We start from the raw sequence: 10,835 nt of genomic DNA, 5'->3' as shown, positions 1-10,835 counted from the left end.
CTGAGAAAACACAGCCTTGTTTAGATCCTGGCAGAGTGATCTGGGGCTCAGTTTCCTCATCTGTAAAATGGTGATGTCAACAGTCCCCTCAGGGTCCTGGGCCCTGACTGTGGTGGTCCCAGAGGCCAGGATGTGGTGGGATCTTCTTCTGTAGGTCACAGGATGCACTCAAGATTCTGGGCAGAGCTTGGTAACAGTGAACCAGCAGGGCAGGTAAGAGTGAGGCTCAGGTGACTACTGTCAGAAGAGGTAGAGAGGAGGCAGACCTGGGAACTGGGGTCAGATATCCTGCTCCCATTTTACAGATGGAGAAACTGGGGCCCAGAGAGGTGAAGTCTCTAGTGGGAGAGCTGGGCTTCACACTCACATTAGTGAGCATCCCACCCGCAGGCACGGGGGAGGGCTATGCCTGGGGAGGCTCCGGAGGGAGTGGTGGGAGGAGGGCTATTTGGTAGGAAGGTGAAAAGTACAGCTTTGATTTGGCTGTGTGTTGGGGGATGGTGGTTCAGGCCAGGATGGGATAGGATTAAGTTAGCCTTGGAAGGAAGGAAGGAAGGAAGGAAGGAAGGAAGGAAGGAAGGAAGGAAGGAAGGAAGGAAGGAAGGAAGGAAGGAAGGAAGGAAGGAAGGAAGGAAGGAAGGAAGGGAGGGAGGGAGGGAGGGAGGGAGGGAGGGAGGGAGGGAGGGAGGAAGGACGGGAGGGAGGGAGGGAGGGATAAGGGAGAGGGAAAGAGAAAGAGAGAGAAAGGGAGGGAGGGAGAGGAGGAGGAAGGAAGAATTGGTCAGGACTATTTTAGTTGCAAGTCAAAATCCATACCCAAACTGACGAAAAAAGCCAAAAGAATTTATTGTTTCCTGTAACTGAAAAGTCTAAGGTGTGTTGACTTCAAGCATAACTGGATGTAGAGGCAAACAAAGTAATCTCGCCCCTTGAAACTAAGCTTTCCTGTGGGAGCTTCACTCTCAGGCAGCCATTTCCCACGGGCATAAAATGACCTTAGCAATCCCTGGCTTATATTTTGTCAGAAACTCCAGAGAAAAACAAGAAAGCCACTTGGCCAATAACTCTAGCAGAAACTTCGGGGCTACCTCTCATTGGACAGACTGGGATCACATGTCATCTAGGGACCGATCACTGTGGCCAGAAAGGATGGAATGTGCCTACTGGCCAGGCCTGGGTCATGTGGTGCTGGAGGTAAAGCCAGCCACCTCATGGACAAAGGGTGGAAGAGAGGGGAGACAATTGGTTCTATTAAGGTTTATTAAGCACCTACTGTGTGCCTGGCCATGGTCTGGGTGCTGGGGATACAGTAGTGAACAATACAGAAAAACCCCTGCTTTTGTGGGGCTCACACTCTAGGTGAAGATGTGAATTACAGGGATATTAGAAGGTGTCATGTGCTATACAGAAAATTAAAGCAGGGGGGAAGGACAGGGTTGGATGGGGGAAGGGAGCTGAGATTTGAAATAGGAGGTGGTATCTGAGCCAAGACTTGAAACCGAAGGAATGACAATATCTGGGAAAGGGCATTCTAGGCAGAGGGCACAGTCAGTGCAAAGGCTCTGAGGCCCAACTGTGGCTGGTGTGTTTGGGGACCAGTGAGGAGGTCTGTGTGGCTGGAGGGAGTGAATGAGGGGGGGAGTGGGAGGTGAGGCATGCGGGTGACGGGGTAAATCATGCGGGGCCTTATGGGCCTTAGGGAAGACTTTGGATTTTATCCTGGGTAAGATGGGAGTCACAGAGGGTTCTGAGCAGAGAGATGGGATCTGACCTGATTCAGGTGTTCACAGGGAGAACAGGTGGTCAGGCTGATGGTCAGACTGACAAAGTGTATACACAGAGAGATATTTATGTAGAAACAACTGGATTTGGCCTCAAAGCGAGCTGTCCTTAACCCCAGGCTGGGTCTCTAGTCCCTATGGTCTCCACGTCTGTGATTTGGTTTATTGTCTTTTCCCATCATTCATGGGGAGAGAAATGGGTGGGGTGAGGGGCTAGGAGGACAGGGCATCTGGGGTTGCCCCCTACCCCAGGAGACAAGGAGCCCCAGCTCTACTCCAATCCAGGACACACTTGGGCGGGGCTGCTGAGGATGTTTGCTCTCTGTGCTCTCTAAGTTGGTGGAACAGGAGTGGCTGGGGCACAGGGAGGCCTGGTCTAGCTTCGAGATGGAGCAGAGGAGGAAGCTGGGTCGCCCACATCCCAGACCCGGGAGGGAAAGGCTGCAGAGGCTGGGGCTGCCCCCGTGGAGAAGGCACAGAGGTCCGCCGGGGCCTCACTGGCACCTTGCTCTGTCCTGCCTAAGCCGGAGCCATAGGAAAGGGTAGGGCCAGAGCCGTGATGGAAGTGCTGATAAGGACCCTTGAGGTTGGATTTCAGCCCTGAGGGTTGGGCAGCGTCCTGTTTGGACAGGCTCCTATGGTTTTCTCTCCTGCAGTCCTGCCCTGGCCATGGTAGGAGAATTACAGCCAGGGGAGCATGTGCCAACCGTTAACTCTACCAGAAACAGCAATATCCCCCCTCCAATTTTCCTAAGAATAGGAGAGACACCTGCCAAAAAAAAAAAACACCAAAAAACTTAGACCTTACTTCACATCCTATACAAAAAGTAACTAAATGGTTTGTAGACCTAAATGTAAAACCTAAAACTATAAAACTGTTTCCTAGGAGAAAACATAAGAGAAAGTTTTTGTAACCTTGACTTAGGTGAGGATTTCTTAGATTTGTCACCAAAGCACGATCAAAGTGAAAACTTGTGCTCTTGGAAAGACATCAGGAAAACAAAAAGACAAGCCGCAAACCAGCAGAAATTTGCGCAAATCATCTATCTAATAAAGGATTTGTATCCACAATATATAAAGAGCTCCCAAAATTCAATAATAAGATGCAACATCCATTCATGTTTAAAGTTCTTTAAGTAAGGTAGAAGGGAACTTCTAAACTCTGATATAAGGTAGGTACCAAAAAACCCACAGCAGCCCAACCAGTTTTGGTCAATGGTTAGAGGGTCAGCCCGTGGACCGAAGGGTCTCGGGTTCAAATTCAGTCAAGGCCATGTATCTCGGTTGCAGGCTCAATCCCAGCCCCAGTCTGGGCGTGTGCAGGACGCAACAAATTGATGTGTCTCTCTCACATCAATGTTTCTCTCTCTCTCTCTCCCTTCCACTCTCTCTGAAAAGCAATGGGAAAAATATCCTTGGGTGAAGATTAAAAAAACAACAACCCACAGCAAATATCAAACTTAATTGTGAAATAATGAAAGATTTCTCCACTGAGATTAGAACAAGAAAAGGATGGCTTCTATCACCACTTCTCTTCAACATTGCACCAGACGACCTAGTCAGGGCAACAAAGACAGAAAAGATAATAGAAAATTTTAAACCGCAATGCACTATAATAAAATCCTCACTATTTCTGAATGACATGATTATATAAAACCTACTGATAAACTAATAGAATTAAATGAAGTTAGCGAGATTCCCTAGATGCAAGATCAATATATAAAAACAAATTCCATTTTTTTAAACATATGTTTTTATTGATTTTAGAGAGAGGAAGGGAGAGGTAGAGAGAGGGAGATAGAAACATCAATGATGAGAGAGTCATTGATCGGTTGCTTCCTTCACCCCCCCCACACACACTGGGGACGGAGCCCGCAACCCAGGCATGTGCCCTGACCGGGAATCGAACTGTGATCTTCTGGATCCTAGGTCGATGCTCAACCACTGAGCCACATCAGCCAGGCAAAACAAATTCCATTTTTATATACCAGCAACAAGCAAGTAAAAAATATTTTTTAAAAACAATTCAATAATAAAACCAAAAAGCCAACTTAAAAATGGGCAAAGGGCCTGGCCGAAGTAGTTGAGCGTCGACCTATGAATCAGGAGGTCACGGTTCGATTCCCAATCAGGGCACATGCCCGGGTTGCAGGCTCAATCCCCCATAGGGGGCCTGCAGGAGGCAGCCCATCAATGACCCCCCTCACTGATGTTTCTATCTCTCTCTCCCTCTCCCTTCCTGTCTCTGAAATCAATAAAAACATATTTTTTAAAAAAGTGGGCAAAGGATTTGAATAGATACTTTAGCAAAGAGGCTATTTGGGTGACAAATAAGGATACGAAAAGATCTTCAACATCATTAGTCGCTAGAGAAATGCAAATTAAAAGCACAATGAGATACCACTGCACACACCTATTAGAGAAGCTAAAATTAAAAAGCCTGACAATTCCTAGTGTTAGTGAGGGTGGAGTCACTGGAACCCTCAACCACTCGTGGTGGGGATATAAAATGGTACCATCACTTTGGGAAACAATATGGTGGTTTTAAAAAACATTAAGCACACATTTACAATATGATCCAGAAGTGAAAGCACATGTCCACACAGAAACCTGTACAGGAGTGTTCACAGCAGCAGCATCCACGCAATCGCCAAAAGGTGGCACCAAGCCAGTCGTCCACCGACAGATGAATAGATAAACAAAATGTGGCCCCCAAACAATGAATGTTACTCATCAACGATGAAGAACAAACTGCTGAGAGCACGCAGCAATGTGGAAGAACCTCAAGAACATTGTATGGAGTAAAAGAAGCCAGGTAGAAAATGCTACGTCTTGTATGATTCCACTTATGTGAAATTTCTAGAAAAGGTCAAGCTGTAGAGACAGAAAACAAATCAGCGGTTGCCAGAGGCAGGGGAAGAGAGTGCAGATGGACCGCAAAGGGAGAACAGGGAAATTTTGGGTGATGAAAGTGCTCTCGAACACTGGAGTGTGGGGACGGCTGCCCAACTCAGTGCATGTGCTAGAAATCAGCTAACTGCATTGCACACAACGGGCAAATTATATGCTATGTAAAGTGTACCTCCATAAAGCTATAAAAAAGTCACCCCAATAAATCCATAGATGGGACAGTTACCAGTTAATTAAATCAACAGGTACCTGCAGTGCTAGACCCTGTTCTGAACACTGAACACTGGGGACGGGGCAGGGAAAAGACAGACAATAAGCCCTGCCCTCGTGGGACTGACATTCTCCTGGGGAGACAGGATCAAGAACTAAAACCTACAGGGTGTCAGATGGTGACGTGGTATGAAAAATAAAGCAGGCCCAGGAGAGTGCAGTTTTCAGTCAGGGGGCGGGGAGGAGAGAAGGCTCTCTAAGGAGGTGATGGCTGAGTGAAGACCTGAGGGAGGCGAAGCGGGAGCTGTGTGGAGATCTGGGGGGGGAGGGGGGAGGCACCAAGCAGAGGAAACCACAAGTGCAAAGGCGGGGTGGGGGGAGTGCAGGCGTGAGAGTGTGCCAGGAGCGGTAGAAAGCCAGTGGGGCCGGAGGAAATAGTAAGGGGACAGTGGATGGAGATAATGGCAGGGAGGGGACAGGGCAGGACATGCAGAGCCTTGTGGGTCATGAGGAGGACTTGGACTTTTGTTTTGAATGAGGTGGGAGCCACCAAGTGTTCTTGAGCAGCGGTTGCCCTCTGGTCACTGATGGGGGAACAGCCTGTAGGGAGGGTGGAGTGGGAGCTGAAAGCTCAGGGCAGAGGTGACTGGACTGGTCCAAGTGGGAGATAATGGGGCTGGTCCAGGGTAGGGCCGTGGAGGAGGTGCAGAGTGGCTGGATTCTGGTGAGATTTTTAAAGCAGAGCCCTCAGAGTTTGCTGATGCAGCCGTAGGGAGATGGAGAGGGACCGAGACAGGGACACACGGATGACTCCAGTGTTTTAACCTGAGCGCCTGGGCCACTAGGAAGAACACTGAGGCCCAGAGAGGCAGAGGGAGGGGCCCAGGTTGCACAGGGGTCTACAGTGGCCCTCATCCTCAACCAAGGCATGGCCCTGATTTGAGAGCTCTGACGGTATGGATATCGTGAGGGACAGATCCTGCTCAGAGCCAGGCACCTCCTCCCCCTGCCTCTCATGTCCACATCTCAGTGCTCCCCCTTTGGCCCTGTTCTCTTCCTTTTAGTCTTGTCTCCAGAACTACTCCTCCCTGGGGACTCAGATCATGTGCTTCTGATTCCTTTGTCCTGAACTCATATGGCATGAGCACCCCTGAAAGCCTTATGTGGAAGAGTCTGGAAGCAGGGGGTGGAGAAGGGGCACATTCCTCCCGTGGGGGTGGATAGGGCTGTGTCCAGAAGCCCAGCAACATCTCCAGGGCACCCAGCAGAAGGGAGGCATCTTCCCAGGCCAGGCCAGACTGGCTGCCGCCCAGCCCAGCCTTTCTTTGGGGCCCTCCCCTGCCCAGCCACAGCCACAACCACAACCACATCCATGGCTCCAGCAGCCCTGACCCCGCCCCCAGCCCTCCCACACATTTCCTCCTAGGAGCCCTGACCGTGGGATTTGGTTTTCTCCACCCTCTGCCTCTCTATCCAGCTCTGCCACTTCCTGGGACCTCCTTCCCAGTGGCTCCACAAAACTGGCTCCCCTAGCAGTCCCAAATAGCCCTGGCAGGGCCTGTGTGTGGCCAGAGCCACAGGGCGAGTGTCCAACCCTCCCTGGCACTTCTCCAGTCCTCCTGTCCACCATCTGGGCATCTCTGGTTCCCTCCTGCTCTCCATGTCAAAGGCCTCAGAGGGATCTTAACTCATTTGTCCTTAACTGAGCACTGACCCCTGCTCTAGCTACTGGGGAGACAGAGTGACCAGCACTTAGAAGCTAGTATTTATAGAGGCCTTTCTGGGCCTTAATAAACCAGTCCATCCGTCTCTCAGTGGTCTATGAAAGAGGAACTCGTGTTCATGTTCCTATTTTACAGATGGGCAGACTGGAGCACAGAAGGTGATGTTACTCACTCAGGCTACACCACCAGACAGTGGCAGAGTTAGGACCTAACCCCTGACCACTCTGGTCTTCTGCCTCTCACGAGAGCTGTAGACAAGGTTTCAGTTTTCTGTTTGATCCAGAGGAGAGAGACAGGAAACAGCAAATGAGGAAGAACATACCATTCAGTGACTGGCAATGGCAATGATCTCAAAAGAGGGTGGTTGGGAGGATGGGGGTTTGGGTCGGGGGTGAATGACTCACTCAGACTCACATAACCTAGAAAAGCTGTTATACGCCAGGTCACAATTTATTACAGAGAAAGGATACCAATTAAAATCAGTAAAGGACAAGGCACATGGGTGGGAGACTCAGGAGATACCAGGCATGAGCTTCCAGGTATCCCCTCCTGGTGGAATCCCAGCTCTCAACTATCCCAGCAACAATGTGTGACAACATGCACTGAGTATTTCCAACCAGGGAAACTTACCAGAGCCTTAGTGTTCAGGGTTTTTATTGCCAGCTGGTCACATGGGCCAGGTTGACCACTCATGTGACTGACCTCAGCCTCTTCAGAGGACAAGCTGTTAGTGCATGGTGGCCCAAGGCCTCCACCATGAATCATATTTTGAGCATGACTCTCTGGTGTGGTCTAAGGTCTGAGGTGTACAGACACTCTTACTAGGCAAGACACTCCAGGGCCTTAAAGATGACCTCCCAGGAGAAAGACAAGGGCATCATGCAGACAGGCCTTCCTTTGGAAGGTGCAGGATTAGAGAACCCCAAGCCCGCTGAGTTAACTCTTTAATAGGCAGGACTAAATAGTGGACCAGGAGTGCATATTTAAGGAAGTCAAGTTTTTGTTTTTTTAAAAAGATTTTTTATTGATTTGCAGAGAGAGAGGAAGAGAGAGGGAGAGAGAGAAACATATATCAGCTGCCTCCTGCAAGCCCTCTACTGGGGATAGAGCCCACGCAACCTGGGATCGACCAGGAATTGAATCGACAACCTTTCGGTGCACCAGACGACGCCCAACCAAATGAGCCACACTGGCCAGGGCTAAGGAGTTCATGTTAAAGCTAAAGCTGGAAGTGGGTGCTTACCTGATCCAGCCTTCAGATGAGACTGCAGCCCCAGCTGACACATGGACAGCAGTGTGGTGAAAGACCTTGAAGGAGGAGCCATGCAGATGTCTGAAGGAAGAGAGTTCCAGGCAGAGGAAACGGCAGGTGCAAAGGCCCTGAGGTGGGACTGAGCTTTCAAGAAGAGAAGGAAGGTCAACACAAGGATAAAAGAAGGAGGTGAGATCAGGAGGGCCATTTGGAGCAGTTAGAATGCCTTATGAACAGGATGACATCCTGCTTGGGGCCTAAACAACTGAGCTGGTGTGGAACCATACACTAAGAAGGGGAAATTAGTGGACAGACTTCAAGGCGGCCCACCTCCTGGTTTCCATGTGTAATCCCCTCCTTTTGAGTGTGGGCAAGGCCTCATGACTCACTTCTAACACTAGAGTAAGACAAAGGTGACGAAATGTCACTTTCAAGATTAGGTTCCCTGTGGAGAGGCCCATGTGGTAAGGAGCTGAGAGCCACCTCCTCAACAGCCAGCAAGGAACTGAATCCTGCCAACACCTGAGTGAGCTTGGGAGTGAACCCTTCCCTCATCAAGCCCTCAGATGACACTGTGGCCCATTAGAGACTGAAGCGAAGAACTCAGTGAAGCCATACCTCGTTCCTGACCCACAAAAACTAGATCATCACTGCTTGCTCTTATTTTAAGCCCTTACGTTTGGTGCAATTTGTTGCACAGCAATACATCACTGACAGCAGATTTGGCAGAGATTCGGAGATGAATCAGGAGTTATAGTGTTTGCCAGGTTGAAATGAAATTGTAATAGACATCTGCCTTGTGCTGGCTTCCCCGGCGGCAGAGCCTGAGACAAGGACTGAGCGCAGGTACTTCATGAGAAGGGGATCTTGCAAAGCATGAGTAGAGAAGAAGTGAAGTGAGATAGGGAGGCGTAGGCAGCAGATCCTGAGAGTTTGAATGAGCACATTTCTGCGGTGGGCACCTGGAGCTCAGCCCCTCCAGGGACCTCTGAGTGAGTGTGTAGGACACATCCTTGAGGAGCGAGGGACCTGGGGTATTGATCCACCAAAAGTGATGGAGGGATTTTCCCAGGGATGCTAACTCCCTTTCATTTCTGACCTGCAGCCACGTGGGCCACAGAAGGCCCCCAGGCAGTGTCATGGGTGTTCACCAGAGCAGGGACTACAGTGAGATGAATGAGGCATAAATATTGATTGTTCCCTTTGCCTCAGTTCTAAAATCTCTCGGCACATTGCTGCGGAAAATCCCGTCTTCATCTAACATTTTGCTATTTCAATCATCATGAACGTTTTGCATTATTTTTGATTTTTTAAAACACTGCATCCAAATAATAGCTGTATTGACTATTGAGTTATGTGGCGCCCCTTAAAGTTTGCTCGCGAGGCAAGTGCCTCACTTCTCACCCTAGTCCCAGCCCTGGGGTTCATGGTTGAGGGCATCAGCACCCACAGAGAGGACTCAGGTGTCAGCTGCCACGTCCGAGTCAGAGTGGACTCAGCTCTGCTCTAGTAACAAGCAAACCCCAAATCTCAAGGCTTTAAAGCATCAGAGCTTTTCCTTCTCACCTGGTTACTGTCTGGGCAGAAAGGAAAAGAAAATAGTGTGTGGCACTGTTAGCCTCCTGCCCTGGATTTTTTTTTTTTTTTTAATGTGGTGAAATATACGTAACATAAAATTGCAATCTTAACCACTTTTAAGTGGACTGTTCAGTGGCATTAAGTACTTTTACGCTGTTGTGCAACCACCGCCAGCATTCATCTCCAGAACTTTCTCATCTTCACAAACTGGAACCCTGTCCCCATTAAACACTCACTCCCCAGCCCCCTCCCCCAGCCGCTGGCTCCCACCATCCCACTTCCTGCCTCTGAGTTTGACGCCTCTTGGGGCCTCATAAAAGTGGAGTCATACAGTATTTGTCCTTTTATGACTGCTTTATTTCACTCAGCCTAATGTCCTCAAGGGTCATCCATGTGGTACTATGTGTCAAAATTTCCTTCCTTTTTTAAAAAAAAATTTAAGTGGTAAAAAATATAACAAAATTTACCATTTTTAAGTGTGCAGTTCATTTAAGTGTGTAGTGTTAGGTACATTCACACTATTGTGCAACCAACCTCCAGAATTCTGCATCTTGCAAAACTGAAACTCTACACCCACTAAACACTAACTCCCCCCCTCACGCAGCAGGCAGCCACCAGTCTATTTTTTTTCCTATGAATTTGATACTTTAGATATGTCACGTAAGTGAAATCATGCAGCATTTGTGTTTTTGTGACTGGGTTCTTTCACTCAGCATAATGTCCTCAAGGTTTATCCACATTGTAGTGTGTGTCAGAATTTCCTCCCTTTTTAAGGCTGAATAATATTTCATTGTCTGCATACAACCACATTTTGTTTATCCACTCATCCATCGATGGAAAGTTGGGTTGCTTCCACTTTCTAGCTATTGTGAGTAATGCTACTATGAACATGGGTATATAAATATCTCTTTGAGACCCTGCTTTCAATTCTTTTGGGTGTATACCCAAAAGTGGAATTGCTGGATCATGTGCTAATTCTGGTTAATTTTTGAGGAACTGCCATACAGTTTCTACAGCAGCTGCACCGTTTTACATCCCCACCAACAGTGCACAATGGTTCCAATTTCTCCACATCCTTGCCAACACTTGTTATTTTCTGTTTGTTTGTTTGTTTGTAGCTGTCCTAATAAAAGGAGGTGATATTGTAACAGTGGGGATTGTAACCCACCCCACCATCCTTTTGACATTGTTTCTGTAGATGTCTGACTTATATGCAGCTTGTAGATAAACAGCATGTTTGTGTAAGAATCCTAGGGACTAACTTCAGAAGATACAGACCCCCGCCTTCAGTCATCCCAGTTCCGGGAGCTTTGCTGACCTTCAAACGTAGAACCAGGATGACGTAGAACCAGGATGACAAAGGCCAGAATGACACACACC

Source organism: Miniopterus schreibersii, assembly GCF_964146895.1.
Source record: "Miniopterus schreibersii genome assembly, chromosome: 4".
In the NCBI taxonomy this organism is placed as follows: domain Eukaryota; kingdom Metazoa; phylum Chordata; class Mammalia; order Chiroptera; family Miniopteridae; genus Miniopterus; species Miniopterus schreibersii.
The sequence above is the reverse complement of the archived record's forward strand: the minus strand, read 5'-3'. Positions refer to the sequence as shown.